Source organism: Ylistrum balloti, unplaced genomic scaffold (genome assembly GCF_031769215.1).
Source record: "Ylistrum balloti isolate Yb309-2 unplaced genomic scaffold, AGI_CSIRO_Ybal_v1 Utg369782, whole genome shotgun sequence".
In the NCBI taxonomy this organism is placed as follows: Eukaryota; Metazoa; Mollusca; class Bivalvia; order Pectinida; family Pectinidae; genus Ylistrum; species Ylistrum balloti.
Window position 1 is genome coordinate 917,362 of NW_026781970.1, and position 23,105 is coordinate 940,466.

General features: G+C 36.0%; 1 pseudogene; it reads right to left on the reverse strand.

Annotated features, from left to right (window-relative positions):
- Positions 1-252: 252 nt before the first annotated feature.
- On the reverse strand, positions 253-22,241 carry LOC132544181 (alkaline phosphatase-like; annotated as a pseudogene).
- Positions 22,242-23,105: the final 864 nt, after the last annotated feature.

Here is a 23,105-nt window from a genome sequence, read left to right on the forward strand (position 1 = left end):
ATCTTAAAGAGCTGCATATATATGCAGTTACATCTATGTTGGAGACCATGGCGACACCGCATGTTTCATTTTAACATAAAGACACGACGTCACAAGTACTTGTATTTTATGTTTTATTACAAAAGTCTGATGCAAGATAAATACAGTACTAAAGTGTGTAATCAAATTCAAACATCAACACATCAAATGTAAACATTAACATGTCTATGTTAGAATTCCATTAATTGTCACATAAAACGTGTTTCTTTTTATTTATATGAATCTGTTTTGCTTTATGTATAGACATATCCCTAGGTTTACTGTTTAAGTAACAGCATTCCATATCAACACTTATTTCCTTCGTAAGAATTGATTGCTTTCAGAGATATTTATGTCCGCTTCAAATATAACTACTATTTATCTCTTAATCAAAAAGGACATTTTGAAATCAAACAGAGACATCGCAATCTACATCTAAAACAATACGACTCTTCAATGTAACAACTATGAGTGACCCGCTACTGTATACGTTGTCTGGCTGGTTTAACAGTAGAAATTGGCTCTGGAATCTTTACTTATAGCTGACAAATAAGTGAACATCATAAAACGTTAAAGACTCCATGGCAGCTATACAAGAAATAACCAACATGTTTACACAATCATAATCCAAACTCAAATTCAATTAACATAGGTCAAAATATAAGCAAAAGAAAGATTTAAACTCAGGTTCCTGAAAAAGTATCAGGAGAATAAAACCAGGTGTTCCAGAATAGTAGGCATCTGCTGATTCATAGACGACACTCGCCATGTAAATCTTGGTCGATCCAAGTGAGTTTTGTCACGTCCTCAGATGAGATCAAGGCACACAACGAAACCAATAAGCAAACAAACGAGCATTTAAAACATTCAGCTTCATATCGCACAGGGAAGTAGAAGTTCTCAACGTGATCACTATGACGACCGTGAAACTTCCCCATGATTTTCCCCAACCTGCATCTTTTGAAACCCGTTGTTACGAGTTTGTCCGTCAGTTGACGTCAATTGAAATCATTATGTTTATCATACAACTAGGTGGAAAGCTGTTCACGTTGGTTTTTGAAAGGTCAAAAGGCCGTATTAGTGGACTAAAGTCCCGTTCAATAAGTTAACGACAGTTTTCTGTTCAGGGAACATTTGAAACGGACCACTACAAACTCTACCGCAGACATGAACTTAAGATGCACCTGTTAATTCAACGTTGATCTTGAAAACCAAACCGAAGGCAGGCTGGTCCGATATTATAGTAAGGTAATAATGAGGGGTCAAATAGGAATAAAACTCCATTAGTGTATTGCGAGACAAAAGGATTAAGGAGACAGTTTAAAAGATAATATTTTAAAGTTAATCGCACATAAATGACGATATTTCGTTAATATTACCCTGGTTCAAGTGAAAATGAAAATAAATATAAGATGGTATCGATAAGATATCGTATCATGTATTTTTCCATCAGCTGTGGTTTACACAAGGAATAGTAGAGTATATTGAGTAGTTTTGTCCTTCTGGGTTTAGAATCCAGCAACCCATTTATCTTTGTTATCTTAAAGTACAGTTGTAAGCAGCAGCTTCTTAAGGCGATCGTTTGAAATTAAAAGTTATAGATATATCAAGTTTATAATTCAATTATCTGTCTTTATTAGATCACATGAAACTTGGATAGTAAGTAAATCCCCCACAGTTCACGAGAATGAAGTCTGTCCTATCATCACGCTATAATAAAGCAATTATCTCGGTCTGCGAAAGTCTTATAAAATATAAACAAAGTAGGGTTCTTGTTAAAACAGTTTTATTAATAATCGTTAAAACATATATAGATTTATAAAAGAAAATTATTAATGCCCATATGTACACCGTCACATAGATGATCTCGCTATCTGCCTCCCTCTCTCTCTTATTAATCTAGCTTTCTGATTACATGTGGTAGTTACGCCCAAAATATGGATTCTTTCGAACAGATAATGAAGCGTTTTCTCAGCGAACTGTTTGTCATAATGTAAACCCGGAGCTATCAAGAGCTCGGGATAAATGGTTGAAACCGACTAACATATAGTATACTTTATCAATGGTATTTCGAAATGGAGAGATCAACTCCTTGCTTGGTATCAGAATTCGTGCTTTCAACCAAACATGTCAGTAAACGATGATATGTTTACGTTATTAACTATTTACAAAAGTAAAAAACCTATTATTGAACGATAAAATAAAATATTAACACTATATAGCGAAACCATAAACTCATCCATCGAGATACAATATCTATCGAGATACTATATCCATCGAGATATTACATCTATCGAAATACTATATCCATCGAGATACGATATCTATCGAGATACTACATGCATCGAGATACATCTATCGAGATACTATATCCATCGAGATACTATATCTATCGAGATACTACATCTACTACGTATCACAATATTTTTGTCAACGTTTTGAAGTTTTCTACCCTAACAGCTTATTTTAAAGATAGAATAATGCATTAATACATGCACTTGCAATTTCCCCGCTGTTAACCATCAACTACGCAGACCGGAAATGCCTGGGGCTATCCAAACTGCAGAGTAACGTGATTGGAGTGAATAAAATTCGAGAATACTGCGGGTTTTTTTTATCTAACTCGTCAGGCAGCTATTACATTTCATTACCTTTTATAGATCTTCTTTATATCAGTTGTATTCGCAGTAAATGATAAAGACATGATTAACATATCAACACAGGATGAAAACTTGCGTTCTCACGGACAAATGTATGTATTTGAACAGTTAGGACAGGGGTAAGCTATTGTCCGTTATCTCTGTAAACATATTAAAGAGTTAAAAAAATCAAAATACGTTAATTGTAAGTAACATATAAAGATTACAAATATATCATATTCATTATTAAACAACAAATGTAACCATAAACAAGGCGATAAGGAATGCTAATGTGGAAAGTTTGACGTCATTTCCGCTACTAGTGCATTCATTCATGATGACACGATCACAGTTGTTTTTGTAAAATCCGACACATGCGGCATATTGCATGAAATGGGCTATGTAATGTTCCTCTTTAACTCCGTTTAGCAGGTGCGACATCGGCCCACGCGAGTAGATCGGGACGTCATCGCCACCATGGGTTTCGTACTCAAAAGGAACAGCCGCTTCCGCCATGAACTTCATGTCACCTGTAACAATGCAACACACATAGTGTTTGGCGTTAATTGCGGAAACTACTACATCCACCTACCCACCCATCCACCCATCCATCCGTCCATCCATCCACTAATCTATCCATCCATCCACCAATCCATCCACCCATCCATCCATCCACCCATTTATCCATCCATCCATCTATCCATCCATCCACCCATCCGCCTACCCATCCACCCATCCACCCATCCATCCGTCCATCCATCCATCCATCCATCCATCAATCCATCCATCTATCCATCCATCCATCCATCCGCCCATCCATCCACCCATCCGCCCACCCATCCACCCATCCACCCATCCACCCATCCATCCGTCCATCCATCTACTAATCCATCCATCCACCCATCCATCCACCTATCCATTAATCCATCCATCCATCCACCCACCCATCCATCCATCCATCCACCCATCCACCCATCCATCCATCCATCCATCCACCCATCAGCCCACCCACCCATCCATCCACCCATCCATCCATCCATCCATCCATCCACCCACCCTTCCATCCTTCCATCCATCCATCCACCCATCCATCCATCCATCCATCAATCCACACATCCATCCATCCACCTACTATCCACCCATCCACCCACCCACCCATCAGTCTATCAATCCTATCCACTACTTCCACCACTACGCGATTTTTTTTATTCTTTCAGACACAGATTTTGCCGATCATTTACCCACCCATCCTTTAGAAAGTACCAGATAAACAACACATACACTGACGGAGTCTCCAGACCTAATTTATCTAATCAAAATCAATAATGATTTTACCCATTGAAGTAAGACATGACTGCGTTTCGCCAAGCAATTTCTCATGAAGAACTTTTCGTTTTCTCATGTAGAGCCCTTAGTTAAACATACACTGGTTGTTCATTATGTGTCCGGTCAGGTTAAATCATGTGTCCCCAAGACGATTTTGCCATGATTGACTGCAGAATGAAGATACAATTCCAATATGTTGCATGCGAATACGAAACAAGAATATACGATCAATTACTACAGAATCTAGTAGTTTCCTTTCGGCTTATTCGTGGTCATCTCTCTGACTGTCATAAGGGAAGCTAATTATTCAATCTTAGACAGCCCAGACGACGTGCTGTACCCAGACAAGTGACCACGACGTTTCCATGAGTACTTTTCACGTTTGAACACTGAATCTGAGGGGAAATCTCGTTTGATTGTAAGTTATTGATATTCTAATGACGATAATGCGGAATCAAGGTAAATCACGTGTACATGAAAAAGACAGTTGTTATTGTAAATAGGAACACCTGATGACTTCTCTTTTGTTATAGAGAAAATTTTTCTCCCGAAAGGTCATTGGTCAAATTGGTTCACTTTTTTTCAGGTCAAATTACAATTGTACTCAGCAGAACCTATTCCCTTCTACGCTCTCTCTGTCTGATATTGATAGCTTGATCGACTTATAGACACATGTGGGACACTGTTATACTACCGTATGGTCATTGTTTATATGTCGTTCCGTTTTGATCCACACTCCTGCCAATGACAAGTTTTGATTATAGGTGTTCTGCTACTGACATTTGATTCACAGCGGATCCATCTGGGTAAGTCATAATGAACATCAAAGACCATGAGGTAAACGCCGTAAACTACAGACTCTCACACTTCTTAACGCTTTTAGACTACTACTTCAGAGAAAGTGTACAGCACCACTTCTCTTCAGTACCTTAATCGTAGTCACTTGCTGATTGTATCATAAATCAGTTTGGCGTGATGATAAAAAGTTACATCATAAATATTATGAAGAATAACATAGAAATGTGTAGTTTTAAAAATGTTTCTATTTTACTAGTATAGCATAGCATAAAATTAAAACTACTCTAATCTAATAAATATACCGAATACTATGTGTTTTTGTTTTTAGTGAGAAATTAAGGGGATTTAATCACATGTTTCAGGGTGAATTATGTCTGGTGACAAAGCTGTCCATGAGAACACTACTTAAAGTAATTTAAGCCAGACTCCATGACGTTTTCGCGAGCATTTAACTGTCGTTGGACCAAGGGCACACATATATCAACGGGAACGAATTCACAGCCATGTTTAGGTAGAGCGGTAAATGAAAGTGAACTCACGTGCTGCCAAAAACAACAATGGATGTCGCTTTACATCTCATTAATGAGACAAGCATTACCTAACCTTATTAAAAATCACAGATATCTGCCTCGATATTGGGTTAGTCCGAAAATGCACTTATATAATCTTAATAAATGGTTCTACAGACAAGCTGCAGCAAAAAATTGAATTAAAAAGTCGTAAAATATGAATATGATACAATCCTGACATCGTGTTTTGTGTGTTATTTACGAATTAGTATTTATAGAATTCCCCATAATATTTCGTAAGAATATGATAATCGATTCGTAATGTAATTTCAACGATATTACCAATTAGTCGACATTTAATATTCCATCAGAAATATGTTTGATAGTAAACAATGTCGAGACCAGGGCCGTTTTTTATAAACTGGGTAGGATACTTTTGTTCTATCTGATGACGGGGAATATAAACACGACGACGGGTTCTCGTCAGAAGCGACACAACCATCAGTCACTGTCTTCTTGATTGATATGAGAAGTCTATCGACAATCTTTAACCGTTACTAGCATGACGCATTAACCGAAATAGAATGTTTAAATGATATTAACTCATTTTAAACGAGATTTTATCCATATGATATATATATGACACAACAATACATACCCAAACTAGAGGATAGAGATACGCAGAGTGGAAGTCGTATATACAGTGTGTATAGTTTGTGGGCATTGATTTACCAAATGAATCTAGGATACAGCGTGTAGCTTAATACCCACTAGATCGACAGTGATGTAGTGATTCATACCCTTTATACAGGAGATTTGGATTCTTACACATTGTATACCTTTATTAATTTAATAAAAATCAATTTCAGAAATATTTTATTGGAACTGTGTATAAGACTAAACGCAAAAACTGATTCTTTAAAACACTTTCAGTGTTTAGGCTAGATTTCACTTTTACGAAAAGAAATCAGAAATGTTTAAAAACAAACCCTTGTATTTGTATTAAACATGGACAGGTAAAGCTTCCGACACATTAAAAAATTGAACAGAAATGTAAATGTAACAACTCCTTATTACATTTACATCCATAGCAACAACTTATATAACGACACGAATTATCTTGTAATGATATACTTACGTGTATCTGCCGCGGAATTGTTAAACTCGCTGCGGTTTCCCCACCTGTATCCTGGTCCATTACTATAGGCCAATGTGGTGTACGGTATACCGTCTAAGGGTACCTCATCCGCGACAGGATCAGAATATCCTGGAACAGACCAAATAGGGGGCTTTAAATAATTGAAAAAGTCAGGTATATTCAGCATGCTGCTTTACAGTAACATTTGTTTATCACGGCCGTTTACTTGCTTTTTTCTCATTGGGGTTACCGTGATATAGAAACTTCCTTACAGAGATGTGTTCCCGCGAAGTACTTTTTGCGCTGCACGTGATTTATTGATATAAATATAAACAGATGAAATGTCAGCATGGCACCACAAAACAGGAATATTGATAAAGTTATTATAGAAGTTATGAACACAAGTATTGTCCTAATCATGGCGAAGTCAGAGTTGAAGAAAAATGCTCCCTAGAGCTAAGCTATGAATTATTTCAACACAACAAATTTAGCTACAGCAGCCGCTTACTATGGTGCTAATTTATCAAAAGGACAGTTTACTACGAAGCTGTGTGGTAGACCTGATCATTTTAATTTCCCCAGTGAACATGTTTCATTTTCACGTTCCCGTACTTATCAGGTTTTTCTTTGTCTATCGCAGGCGGAAAAATGACTTCAAAATGCATATTAATAAAGACTACATCTAGGTTTTGATCTTTCTTTGTGAAAATGTTTATTTATGAAGTTATGTGTACTTGATGTTCCTCGGTGTGTCTTTAATGTGTATCATTTTGAATAGGAGCCAATTTATAGTTGACCTAGTTTTCTGTAAGAAATAAATAGATAAAGAAAATAAAAGGTTTGCTGTGTACGCTAGTGTATTTGATGTTTTTTGATATAACGATCCGAAAAGCATGTGATATTCCTCACCCAAAATGTCGTTGCCTCGTTTCGGGTATCCACCTATGGTAAAGACATGTGAGTGATCAGCCGTCGTGATTATCAGCGTGTCGCTTTCATCCGTCAGACTGACGGCTTCACGCACGGCTGACTCTAATTCAAGAGTCTCGTCGAGTGCGATGTTTGCGAGGCCGTCATGGTGGGCATGGTCAATCCGAGCACCTAAATGAAATCATCATCATCATCATCATCATCATCATCATCATCATCATCATCATCATCATCAACAACAACAACAACAACAACAACAACAACAACAACAACATCAACTTCATCATCATCATCATCATCATCATCATCATCATCATCATCATCATCATCATCAACAACAACATCAACTTCATCATCATCATCATCATCATCATCATCATCAGCAGCAGCAGCAGCAGCAGCAGCAGCAGCAACAACAACAACAACAACAATCATTATGTTTCAGTGACTAAAACATTTGTGGTTGTGTTGTTAGGTGTTTTTGAAAGGAAAACCATTTTTTTTTTGTTTCTATCCGTGTTGTTGGTGTATTATTTTGTACATTAAACCTACAATAACAAGCTCGGCGATATAAAAGCCATTGACAATGACGGCTGAACCTCGATAGAGGTCGACTACCGGCAAACGTACAGAACTACTGTCATTTACGGAGCTTATAATCGATCACCTGGCACTGATTATACCTACACAGAGTTTGATATACAGACGGCAGACGTGCTCTGAATACTATGTAAACGAAACAGATTTATGTGTACATCATTTTACAGACCAATTAAATTTGAAGGCCCGCTCTACGTTAGTAGAAGTATTTTACTTCAAAGTGCTTGGAATGTTGAACCCAGAAGAATACCAACATTTGTAACTTAGACGTCAGATTATCAAATATTCATGATGCTTTCACTAGTGACTTTAAAGAAGGCAGCACTAGTTTCAAAGCATTTCAATGACGGAACAAAATTCAGTTACAGAAATATTTGCTTATTTATGTAAAATAAAAAAAAAATGATTATGTACAAGACCGTACAAGACCTAGATAATTTGATAACAAACGGAAATGGTAGCTACATAATTCATGTAATAAACAAAAAGACAATAAAATATGAAAAAAGAAGTCAGAGGTTAGAAATAAGCATCTCCGTTAATAAAAATAGTGTGGTAGTTACAATAGCACGAAGAAAAAATAGTAGTAACCATGGAAATATTTTGTAGATAATAATATTAAAAGACAACAAGTTAATACACAAAATATCGATCACAGATGAACATGTGTACCTCTACAACAACCATCATCATTAACGGTATTAATGGTTGTAGGTTATAAGGATTCAATCCTCAGCCTCCTAGACGTAAGCATGGCAAATATCGGTGACCAAATTCAGATCGTGTTGGTGTTAATATACCATCAAATCATCAATTTTTGAAGGGACTGTTTTCTTTGATTTCGTTAATAACATTCACACCAAAGAGAAAAAAATAGTGAAAATTGACAGCAATTTAAGCATTAGTGGATTTCAAAAGTACGATTTATTGACGAAATCAAATGCCAACCAAACAGTATTAATTTTTCAATCATGAAGTTTGAACCTCACCAAAAATGTATTATTATTTTCACCTTCAACCAAAAGAAAAAATCCTCGCTGATGTCGTTTCAGGATCTTTATGGCTTTCGACACCATTTCTGTTAGAGAAGGTTCGCCGTTAGGGCCCGAATCTCGCTGGTAGTTGTATTGCATGTGACTAGGATGGAACAATCCTACAAAAGAACATGGTTTTTTTTATCTATTGTGGTTAATTTTTGAGTCAAGAGGGTCGGCGCAATAAGTTCAAGGGAAGAATATTTGCCAGAACGACTTCCAATAAATGATATCAAATCAATTTTTGTATCGCGAAGCTATATATGCGTCTATTCTTATATGACCCCAAAAGTTGTATGTCTAAAATCACTGTTATTCATATATTTATACAATGTACACAACATAAACAATCAGACCAATCTATATCTGTAGCCGAGTACAAAAATAACGAAAACATAACTAAGAAACGTGTCTTTGGGGAGATAAATGAAAAGCGTGACCGTAGATTTCCTATTTCAGTCATTTCATCGTTGTATTTTATCCTTGAATGAACCATAAATCTTGTCAGTAAACTCGTGCGTGTATAAATCTGATGGTCGTAATGACTCGGAGAGATTGAATATACCGACCCAGTAGATAGTCTGTCGAAGCGGGGTCTATGGCGTCAAACTGCTGCTTGTTCCATACATAAGAATGGCGTCGTCCTTCGGCGGATTGGATGCTCTTCCAGTCCTTATGGGGGTATAATAAAGAAAACCTATACTTGTTATCTGACATTAAGCCTTGTCTTATTATACGAAAACATATTTTGATAGACATGGCTTTAAAAGGTCAAGGTTAAATAGTCAATTGAAGATCATTGTCCATAACCCACTGATTTTTGCCGTATTATCCTGTATAGCTATGCATTGCACTATAGTAGGTACTCGCTTCCTACTAATAACTGGGTTTAGATGAAATCAATAGGAAGATTGGCTGGCGACAGGCAACGAATATATTGACGATAGGGATTATAAATCAAAACAAATTATATTTTCATATTTGTGCATCTGAACAAATGATATCATAGCTTAGACTTGTTTGTTTCATTCCAGTTCACTCATCATAATCTGTGTTTACACAGCCATAGTTGACATAGAGAACATTTTACGGTGTCTTTGATATGCTCGACCGCAGTTCTATCTGTATGTCAAACGTGTACTCGACCGCAGTTCTATCCGTATGTCAAATGTGTACTCGCCCGCAGTTATATCTGTATGTCAGACGTGTACTCGACCTCAGTTATATCTGTATGTCAAATGTGTACTCGCCCGCAGTTATATCTGTATGTCAAACGTGTACTCGCCCGCAGTTATATCTGTATGTCAAATGTGTACTCGAGCAGTTATATCTGTATGTCAAATGTGTACTCGACCAGTTATATCTGTATGTCAGACGTGTACTCGCCCGCAGTTATATCTGTATGTCAAACGTGTACTCGCCCGCAGTTCTATCTGTATATCAAACATGTACTCGACCAGTTATATCTGTATGTCAGACGTGTACTCGCCCGCAGTTATATCTGTATGTCAAATGTGTACTCGAGCAGTTATATCTGTATGTCAAATGTGTACTCGCCCGCAGTTATATCTGTATGTCAAATGTGTACTCGACCAGTTATATATGTATGTCAGACGTGTACTCGACCAGTTATATCTGTATGTCAGACGTGTACTCGCCCGCAGTTATATCTGTATGTCAAATGTGTACTCGCCCGCAGTTATATCTGTATGTCAGACGTGTACTCGACCTCAGTTATATCTGTATGTCAAATGTGTACTCGCCCGCAGTTATATCTGTATGTCAAACGTGTACTCGCCCGCAGTTATATCTGTATGTCAAATGTGTACTCGAGCAGTTATATCTGTATGTCAAATGTGTACTCGACCAGTTATATCTGTATGTCAGACGTGTACTCGCCCGCAGTTATATCTGTATGTCAAACGTGTACTCGCCCGCAGTTCTATCTGTATATCAAACATGTACTCGACCAGTTATATCTGTATGTCAGACGTGTACTCGCCCGCAGTTATATCTGTATGTCAAATGTGTACTCGAGCAGTTATATCTGTATGTCAAATGTGTACTCGCCCGCAGTTATATTTGTATGTCAGACGTGTACTCGACCAGTTATATCTGTATGTCAAACGTGTACTCGCCCGCAGTTATATCTGTATGTCAAACGTGTACTCGCCCGCAGTTCTATCTGTATATCAAACATGTACTCGACCAGTTATATCTGTATGTCAGACGTGTACTCGCCCGCAGTTATATCTGTATGTCAAATGTGTACTCGACCAGTTATATATGTATGTCAGACGTGTACTCGACCAGTTATATCTGTATGTCAGACGTGTACTCGCCCGCAGTGATATCTGTATGTCAAATGTGTACTCGCCCGCAGTTATATTTGTATGTCAGACGTGTACTCGACCAGTTATATCTGTATGTCAAATGTGTACTCGCCCGCAGTTATATTTGTATGTCAGACGTGTACTCGACCAGTTATATCTGTATGTCAAACGTGTACTCGCCCGCAGTTATATCTGTATGTCAAATGTGTACTCGCCCGCAGTTATATCTGTATGTCAGACGTGTACTCGCCCGCAGTTATATCTGTATGTCAAATGTGTACTCGCCCGCAGTTATATCTGTATGTCAGACGTGTACTCGCCCGCAGTTATATCTGTATGTCAAACATGTACTCGACCAGTTATATCTGTATGTCAGACGTGTACTCGACCAGTTATATCTGTATGTCAAACGTGTACTCGACCTCAGTTATATCTGTATGTCAAATGTGTACTTGCCCGCAGTTATATCTGTATGTCAAATGTGTACTCGCCCGCAGTTATATCTGTATGTCAAATGTGTACTCGCCCGCAGTTATATCTGTATGTCAGACGTATACTCGAGCAGTTATATCTGTATGTCAAACGTGTACTCGACCTCAGTTATATCTGTATGTCAAATGTGTACTCGAGCAGTTATATCTGTATGTCAGACGTGTACTCGCCCGCAGTTATATCTGTATGTCAAATGTGTACTCGAGCAGTTATATCTGTATGTCAGACGTGTACTCGCCCGCAGTTATATCTGTATGTCAGACGTGTACTCGCCCGCAGTTATATCTGTATGTCAAATGTGTACTCGAGCAGTTATATCTGTATGTCAAACGTGTACTCGACCAGTTATATCTGTATGTCAGACGTGTACTCGACCACAGTTATATCTGTATGTCACACGCGTACTTGACCTCGGTTATATTAATATGTTCAGCGTTGTACCCGATTGATATTGTATCACTTTACTGGCCTGCACCCTATTTTTGTTATATTCATTGCTATATATCATCATATACTTACTTCTATCAGATTGCGTTGATCTTGTCTTTGTTTGGAGTCAATGGAGTTTGTTTCCGGGTCGTTTGTGTTGTTCGGGAGAAAAAATCTCCTACCCCCTCCCATAGCCACCTGTAAGGGACGTATGAGGTTGATTGTAACAAAATCACAACTGCCTGCAACAACAGACTTAAGATTGATAAAACCTTTTGGCGATATTCGTTAGAATCCCTGGTTTACTTTCACAGCTGAAGCTGAAATTGATTTCGAGTAAATGACGTTTATCCAAAATATCGATGTACTTACATTGATGTTAGAGTTATCATGGACAAATTGGTAGGCAATGTCTTTACAGTCACCCTCTATACCCTTCATACTGACGTCCCCCTCCCAACCACGGTTTGCAGTGTGGGCGTAGGTAGAGGCTGGGGTAGCATGGGTAAGCCGTGCTGTAGATACCACACCTGTAGCTCGACCTGTTCAATAAATCAGGAAAAAAACACCAGTTCAGCAGCCAGTCGTGTCAATATAAAATTAAACAATGAACGAAAGTAATATTAATCCTGAAAAAGTACAAGGAGAATACAACACTTTGTTCAGAAGTGTAAGCTGGCTAAATGTAAAATATAAAAATTCATGTAATAATAATTGGCCAATTGTAATTTGATATACCAACCATCGGCCTGAAAGTGATCGAGGATGGACTCCACTGCTTGACCCTGCTGGCTACTACAGTTATTCTTTATCACAGTATCCCTCACACCAAAGGTGTACCAATTGGCCTTCACCCCACACATGATAGCTGTTGCAGTAGCAGCCGAGTCTGGGATCTGCTTGTTACTGCCATACGTCTGTGGTAAGATTTGTTAAATGATATCTCCATCCTAAAAAATAGTCTGTGTGGATCGACTCAACATTTTAAACAAGAAAAAAAAAGATTTTCCCCTTATTTTCTCAAATCTTTTAAAGCTTATTGTCTTGTTAGATCGCCTTTATCATGAACTTAATGATATTTATATTATGGAAATATGTAAGTAATAAAGTTGACAGTTGATATATTCGTAAATCATATAAAATAAAACTGATACCACTACGCCTACAGTTACGATCACTTCTTTATGATATTTGTGCACAAGGATTAAGCATTAGTTACGATATGAAAAGAAACTGTCGAACTGTCTGTGTGAAGAAAATGATACAGAAAACACGATATGAAATCCTAAGCAGTATTCAGTGCTATACAACTTGCTTCAACATATAGGCAATTGAGCAATTGAGAAGAAAGTCAAATAATTATCAGAAAGCGTTTAACATTGATCAGACGAATGAATAAAGTTTAAACACCTGCAGTGATCTTTATTATTTAGCTCTATCATAGCTTATTCTTTGTATAGGAAGGTAATATTCTCTTTGTTGTCTTTTGTGTAATAACCACACTACTATCATATCAATTGAATCATTACTTAAACTCAAAGTCAAGGAAAAACATGATGTGCTTATGAAACACGGCTACAAAGCTTTCGTTAGAGCTCGTCAAGGACACGCCAAAATAAAGAAACAAAAATACTCGACTCGTTTCATTAATTGCATTTGAAACGGAAGCACATTTATATATATATCAGAGACACTATGCAGCTGACATATATCAGTAACATATAAAGTTGTTAGGGGATCAGACTTATCATTGGTCACATTTGTCAGGGACTAGAAGAATTTGAAGATGTATACTTAATTATGTATTTCCAAATCTTATTTGTCTTTCGTCAGGGGTAAGCGCATGGGTGTTGTGTAGGTGTGGGTGTGGGGCCCTTAGTACATAATACATGGTGAACGAGATTCTTCTGACTTTTTGTACCGAAGTTTAGAAGGCACTCTCTGCGCATGTGACTTTGTCGTAGTTATGTGGAGGTGTCTTAATGTTTTAGATGTAAGTATTATGATACTGGGAGTATGTCTTCCCATTTTCAAATGTTTGATGATTGGCCGAATGAAGATATGTCGTAATGTGTAAGTGATGGAAGAATGGAGAAGGTGTCTAGATTTATGAAGGGTTGGGGTTACGCTTAGGGTTCACGTTCATACATAACGTCGACTCCATTGAGGGAAAACTCGGTCTTAATTCTTGCATGAAATTAAAAGTATACCTTGGACAGGGCCATGTTCGGAAACTCCTCCCACTTCAAAACTGTCTCTTCACCGGATTGGTTGTTGCGCTGGCCTTTAAGAATCCTGGCTGCAGTTATAGTGGGCGTGCTCATGCCATCTCCGATGAAAAGGATGATGTTTTTAGCTAAGTTATTGTTACGTTTAATCTTTAGCTCCTCCTTCAGCAAGTCTCTCGCTATCTGTTCCCAATTTGTTGATGTAGCTACAAAAAGAGTACGAGGATGAGTAAAGAACACGTATTTGACGAACTATACACAAAATATCCGAGACACCATGATGACAAATGACTTTATATCCTTATAGAACAAGATGTTGTTTTGAGCATTGATCTTCCAAATAAATATGATATTTGGCTACATATTTGGCTATCGTACAGCAGAAAGTGCGAACACCTCAATTGTCCTATGATCGCTTTCCCCATTTCCCGATGGTTGAATGCTTTACTTTCCAACATTTGATATGGAATGTTGTAATTGATTGTTTTCCCTTTATAAAGATTTTGTTTCCTATGTCTTGACCTAGGGGCTCTAATAATTTGTGTCTTTTGTACAAATTCTTTTGTCAGTTTTCGGTATTGATTTGTTTTTGTTTTGAACTAGATTGACATTTTACAATACTATTGGTGATAAATCGGAGTAAGATTTTAATAAACACAACATTTACATCTAAATTGATATTTAGAATGTATAGCTGCTTTCTCTCACATTTTAAATTAATACAGAATAACGCCTTTTTCACAAACGACGTCTTGTTTAATTATCTGTAATCGCGGAATGCAGTGTTCCATGCGCACAAGCAATGGTTTTGAATTGCTTAAACATCCCTTTGACAGCCATGGCCATTTAAGGTCGATAAAGCAGATAATTTGGACCCTTACTACAAAGACTACTGAATGTCACTGCATTTTAAACCTTTCTTGTGGGAAAAAGACTTTGATTTGTATTTCTGCAAAGGAAAAAATCTGTCTAATCTTACAGACAGTCATGTCATTCTATATAACGCAGTTGGTTTATTGCACTTGAAAACTATACCCACGTGTCGTTTGCTTAAAAAGATGAATATCAAATTAGATCATATCGTACGCTTTCTTCACACATACTGTCATAAATACGGCAATTAAACTCATTGCAATTCAGATTATATTAGAATGATGTAACCAATAGGTTTCCACTCAAAACAGATAAATCTTATAATATTATCTTGAATGTATTGGGATTTTTTCTTACATTTTGTGAAGGGAATTTAGAATGTGCCGCCAGAGCTGACGAGAATCTATGTTTGCACTCAGTGGACACTAGAAGTGCGGACTGGTTTATTGGGAATTTTGATCCCTAACGAGCAAAGAGACAACCATGTGTTGCTCCCATCCTTGTGGCCAATCATGCTTATATATTCTACATCCTCGATATGTTTATGGTTTATACACATATATTTCTCCTTGATATTAAGAATCAGTCCAGTATTTACATTTCTGTAATTCATTAAATATTTCTATGGCTGAATTCCATTTAACAAAATAACAAGGAAAGGAATATGCATTGTAATCGTGAGTGACTCTAGTTGCTTTAGAATTGTTTAGTTTCGTGTTTTCGTACTCTTTGATATGTCCGCATTATATTTTAAAGCGACAAATGTCATCACATCGCAATATGTTAGGTATAGACCTTTAAATCAAGGTCGTGTTGTTGATCCACACAAAAAGGCATACTTCTGGATTCTATTCAGTTGAATTAAGTAGGACTGGAGTTATGCGTGTGCTGCTTGGAATGTGTTATAAAGTCATATGGTACTTTTGATGGTCCAAAAACTAATATACGACAAGTATTTATACAACATGTAACACTTACCACAAACTGTAATCATCTTCAATTTCACCTAGTGTATTTTGAGGTTCATAAGACATAAAGCAGCCCCAGAATATCTTTCACCTTCAGGATTATATAGGCGTATTAGGGCAAATATGCAGTTGTTATAACGATTCAGAATCCACAATTTGATTTTAAAATGGTGTATTTTTTCAATCTAGAAAATAATATTTGCCTAAACTTATCTACAGATGACATAGTTGTTCATGTGACTACATGAAATTAAAAACGTGTTACATTTCAGAAGTGGATGTCCTAGAGTTGATAATGAAGAAGTCCAGTTCCTGTTGGATGTATTTTCATCGTCTGCATGAATTTATATACGATATACATGTAAACTATATACAAAAACCATCCTGTACCGTATCAAAATTAAGAAGTGGAGATGTTCTTGCTCGAACAAAAGCCCGAGCGATCGGGTGTCCCGCCAGCTTCCGCTCTTCCCTTCAGGGACCTAAATGTAGTCGTATTTATACTAAAATTGTTGATTAACTGATAAAGTAATAATATTACACATTAGCCAACAGGTTAAGAAGGATTGAATAATACAATGACATGGTCTAACACTCATAAATGACAATAGATTCGGCTGTTTACAACAAGATAAGATTACACTGACCTTCATACAGAAAGTTTAGATAGGCCTCAGGTAATGACCAGGGAACGAACTAATACATGAACATGTGTAGTAGATCAGTAACGACAGAATACCTCTGGCCACTGGTCAATACAAAATTGTTCACAGTAGATGTCAGTGATAAATTAACACAGGCAGATACATTATGATGAAATATCTGACGTATGTCTAACACAATTTTGAATAATTTAATTTACTCACTTATTAACTTTTAATAGTTCATACAGATTCTTTAATTTAATTTCTAGAAACGTAAAATACATCTTGCACTTTCTGTTCAAGAAAATGTGAATGTTATACATAAATGTATTTGTACAGATAAATGATACGTCTTACGCCTCATATATATGTATATCTGCTAATATGTAGTGGTTAAAACATAACTAGTATTTTCTCTCAGGAAAATGTTAGACTCGTACATATATCTTTATGTAATCGTGCAGGTAAATATACCATACAAAAATATTGTATTTCAGTCATTGTCTATAGTTTCTCTGACTTATACAGGCTATGCGCGTTGTTACTAGTGATAGGCTTGCAATAAACAGTGTATTACGGATTTAATCATAAAAATGTTGATGATTCTTATCTATAAACAGCATTTATTTCGTCATTATTCTGAGCACAACTGTTAAGTAAATGTTTGTGTATACGTGTCTGTATATTCGTATACTCTTGTCATATATATAGGTATCGCCTGAAGATGGCCGTTAGGCCTGAAAACGTTAGCGGAATACATTTGCCGTGTTGATTTCATTCTTTTCAAATATATATATATACTTATCATATTGTCTTATACAAATACATATATCATGCTGTAGTATATATATACTCAACAAAAAAATCGTGAAAATGGGAACAGGCCCTTGAATATCGAATCAACTGTAACATAGGTTGGAGATACAGGAAATATTGCTATCCAGAAATGGAAAAATCACAAGAGGGAAATTATACAGCTTGATGGAAAGCTGTCCATGTTGATTTCGTTGTAGGAAAAGGAAATGAAATTTGTAATCTTATTGGCCATTCTATTGATTGATTAGTTACTAGATTTATATCGGGTTGTATTTTAATTACTGACGATCTTAATAAAAATCAGTTAGCTGTAAATCCTGGTCGTATTATTGATTTCATGTAAAGAGACCACTTCATTCAATTTGTTGAGGCGCCTTATCATTTTACAGAACATTCATATTTTCTTTTAGATTTATTTCTAGTTTATTAGATTTTATTGATGTAAATGTTGTTAAGAAAGTGTTTTGTCGGTCGGTCTTTTTTACCAGCAGATACAATATACCACTGTTCTATTAACACATTTTAGATGTTCATCGTAATGCATCTGATTCAAACTTTCAAAGACATGTTTGGTTACACAACAAAGGTAATTATAAACTGTTATGTGATAATTAAGATTATATTGACTAGGTTAACCCAATTGAAAATATGACTGTTGATTATTTCCTACTTCTTTTTTACAATTCTACGATTTTGAAAATTGCCAAACAATTTATTCCAAATATAACTGTACTCGTAAGACATAACGGATCACCATATGGATGCACAACGTTATTAGAAAATCAATAAGACTTCATTGATAATAAGATTACATGAAGAAGAAAAAATACACAACGGTTTAAGCGGGTCGAAATTCATGTATTAGTGCAAACAGAAAAGCAAAGCCTGATTATATTTCAAAGTTAACGGATAAAATTAAAAGTACGTCTCTACGTCAACAGGAGATTGATGGAAATTGATTTATACCCTTACCTCAACCAAAACGTACTCTGGTACATGATAATACATGGAGACTATAAACAAAAAAGCAGAACTGTTCAATAATCACCTTATAAGTCAGTCTACCATTGATGACTCTAATGCCATTACCTGATGGTACCATAATTACTCCCAATAAACTTGAAAATATCTTTATTTCTGAGCAGGATTTAAAAGGTGCTATAAGTATGCGAGATATTTCAAAGGCTTCAGTCCTAGAATTATCAAGGAAGCAAAAACGGGTCTGCGGTTTCAACCCTTACTTCATTTTTTATAAGTCTTTTCACTGTGGTAGATATCCTTCTAAAGGGAAAATAGTAAAAAAAGGTTATGCATCCATTGTTTCAAATTGTAGACCTATATCTTTGATCAATATTGTTGACAAGTTCATGGAAAGATGTACTCTAAATATATGTACTATTTTTTCCGACACAATTTGTTTTACTAAATGTCAATCAGTATTTACACCCGGGAATTCTTCAACTGACCAACTTTTAGACATTACCAACGATATTGGGAGGGCTTTAGATGCGGGTAAGGAAATTATAGCTGTATTTTGTGACATAAGTGAAGCCTTAGATCGGGTTTGGCACAGGGGTCCTATATATAATTTAAAAGTAGTCAGTATTTCTGGTATATTTGGTGTAAAAATTATTTATATGACTGAAATAAAAAAAGTCGTTATAAATAATGTTATCCTTCGGACTCAAAAATATTACAACAGGCGTATCTCAAGGTTCAATGTATTTTTAACGATATTGATTGTAAAATAAATGTTAGCCTCTCTTTTTCTCTTAGAATATATCAATGATATAGTGAACGATACTGATTGTAAAATAAGCCTATTTGTCGATTTCACTGTCTTGTACATACCAGTCGGAAACCGAACTATCGCTATAAATACTATTAATAATCTTTTGAAAATACATAATTGGGCGAGTAAGTGACTAATCAAATTCAACCCAGACAAAACATAATTGTTATCAATAAGCCGAAAATCTACAATCCTATAACAATGAACAATATCACTGTATCCAATAGTAGTTGCCATAAACATTTAGGAGTATGGTTGTCAGATGATGGTGCATGGAATACACATGTTAATTATATATTGAAAAAAGTGTCACCAAGACTAGTTGTATTAAGAAGTCTAAAAATACTCCTGATAGAAGCTCTCTTCAAACAATATAAATTTCATTTATCAGGCCTACTTAAGTCAAAATTTAAAAAAAAATCCATATTGAGGACGCGAGAATTGTTACGTGTGCTACAAAATTGTCAAGTATAAGTTTATAAAGATGTGGACCTGGAAAAATTATCTAAACGACACGAAAACCATAAAATCTTGCAGTTTTATAAAATGTATCTTAATAAAACACCACCGTATTTGTCTAACTTAGTCCTGAATAAAGATTCCGATAGTCATAATATTTTTACAAGAAACTCAAATAATTTACTTCCAAATAGAATGAAGATCCCAGTGATGGAAAGATCATTTTTAATTTCCTCGATACAATATGGAACGCTTTACCTGAAGACATTCGGTAAAATCCGTCTGTCAGTAAATTCATTTTTTCATTTTTTTTTTTTTTACAAAAATATAAGGTAGTATAGTCCCTCATTACTGTAACATTGGTTCAATTGTGGGATCGAACAACGTTACACGATGTATGCACGATGTATGTACTATAGGAAAATTGGACGAAATAAGCTATCGGACATTTGTGCCGACGTTGTGCGGTTCTATCAAAAATGTGCGATTCTATCGTGGTTGGTATAAATTTTGAAATGACTTATAAATAAGTGTGGGATAGAGTTCATTTATTTTTTAAATATATAATAATACAACTAAGTATAAAGTGTATTTCTTAATTAAGACATTAATTTAAAGGTTTGGCACTTGCAGATATATCAGATACACACCGAATCGTTAGATACACTCGTAAGTTTAAGTGTTTTGTTTACAAAGTGACACGCGTAACCAGCCTTAGTGTAAGAACACACATCATATATACATTATATAGGTAAACATTAAATGGATGTCTTTTATAGTCACAGAGATGAATAATTTCAAATCTTATACTATTAGAAAGGAAATTGTATTTTCATTACTTCTGTTTTACTCTCATTTTTCATTCATTTTGAAAACCAACAGTATATGCTCAGGTAAGTCTTATGTGTTGTGTTACGCGAGCGACCGAGGCGGTACAGATCCATACCTGTCACGTATATATACCCGTATAGGGACTACTACTCGCCTCTTTATGAAGTGTGAGGCTATATACGATAAGAATAATTAATGCAGGGTCCAGCGTTATTCAGAAAACTGTCGAATTAGAAATGACTGTTATAATCAACGATACATTTTTATGTTCACGTGATCGCTATTCAGTAATTTCTTCATGAATTTTCCGTTTAATTTTCAAGTCGTAATAACAGTCAACCACTTTTACAAAACCGCACAAAAAGTTCGATCCTATCGCACAGTTGTGCACACGATACTGTTTCGTGCGTGTGTAAAACGATGTATGCACGATGTATGCACGATGTATGCATGATGTGCACATGCAGGTTTTGGTGCATTGTGCGTTACCACACCTGTAAAATCATGTACGTATTACATAAGTACAACTTATATTTTAAGAACAATAATATCTTGAATGTACCATAAGTGCTCAAAACGATTACATTTTAGGTTCAACTCTGTCGTATGTGTTCTGCGTGTAGTAGTAGTTTTGTGAGGGAAACATGTTTACAGTTCCTTTGTTGACTGTGTGTACGTTGACAGTACGTGATAATCTGAACAGTCTAAATAAATATAAAAGCAGTATTGCATCAAAAACGCGAACTCTGATCTTGATGAAATCATGCATGCCTTTGAATATCTGAAGTTTTTGTGTGTCACTGAATGAATTTCTTATCACATGTTAGTATACCTGCATAAGTTATAGTTAATAACTACTGTACAAACAGACGGTTTCAAACTCGTATTTTCCTAAAATTAATGAATGAACAAAGCAAAAAAAAAATTACTGGTCTCACTCTAAAAGTTAAGCAAATACATTTACCTGTCACGCTATAACAGTTATAAAAAGTTCCCCGCCCCAAGTGTGTATAAGAATAAAATTAAACGACTATAATATATGTCTCCTGTGCCAAATCATGTTGATTTATGTCGGAAAGTTTAAAATGTGTCTGTCTTAACGAATAACAAGATTTTCCATAGCCTACCAATAGTAGGTACTTATAATACATGTGTGAAATAAATCGCGTTAATTGCTAGTATCTATGTTGTCCTATGAGGTGAATTCTCAATTCTTGACGGCCCAGCGATAATTACTTTACATGTATACGGAAACACCACATCCAAATGTTTTAAAATTAAAAAATCTATGACTAACATTAGAATAAAGACACGCCAGTTTAAGTCTCTTACCTGCACAGATTGTGAGCAGCGAACACACACACAACACTCGCAAGGCGTCCATGTTGTCGCTCAAACACTGTGGACGCGATGGCCACGCTTCAGTGAACTTGTCTATATGTGCAGTTGAAAGATACCTGTTCTCTGGTCATTATCTGATGTATGGAAGAAATCAACAGTCATCGACTTTTACTGTGTTAATGGACCTCAACATGGCGGGCCAGATCATTGTCAAGATCTCCAGATACATGATACATATGTGGTGTATATCTAACCACGTTCCCGTTGTACGGAGAGATATCATAGTTTTATCGAAATGTTACAATTACTCTCTACATCAAATGGTATGCTGTAATTGGCATTCCAGATACATACGACGTAAGATAAAGATAATATTAACAATTGTAGTGGTTGGGAGATGATTACGTACCATTTGCCTATAGCTCCTCGTCTAAGCCTACAGCCTGCGCTACCATCCAACATAGCCTAATGTAAGAAAATTCGGTACCGTTATGAAGTCCAAAATATTCGTACTTTTCATCGCGACAAATGCGACCAACTCCAGTTCTTAACCTTACTGAATTATGAACATGATTCTTTATTTAGATTAGGGATAATTTTCTTTGTATTACAGTTATAAATTAAAGTCCATTTATCTGTTTTAAAGTGGGATGGAATATTAAGTAAATACTCATGTTTTCTAATTTCAAAAGTAAGCGTCAGACTGTCCCGCAAAGAGCAAAGATGGACACCAGTTAAATGAAGTGTTCAAATTTGGCTCTGATCCTAAAAGCTTGACCCTACGAATATGGAACTTTAAGTTTCGCGCAAAGTTGTTTTTTTTTCACTATACTTCGTACGTTTTTCACCTCATGACGATAATACGAAGATAACAAGAAGCAACCCGATTTTCTCAGGAAGGCAAACA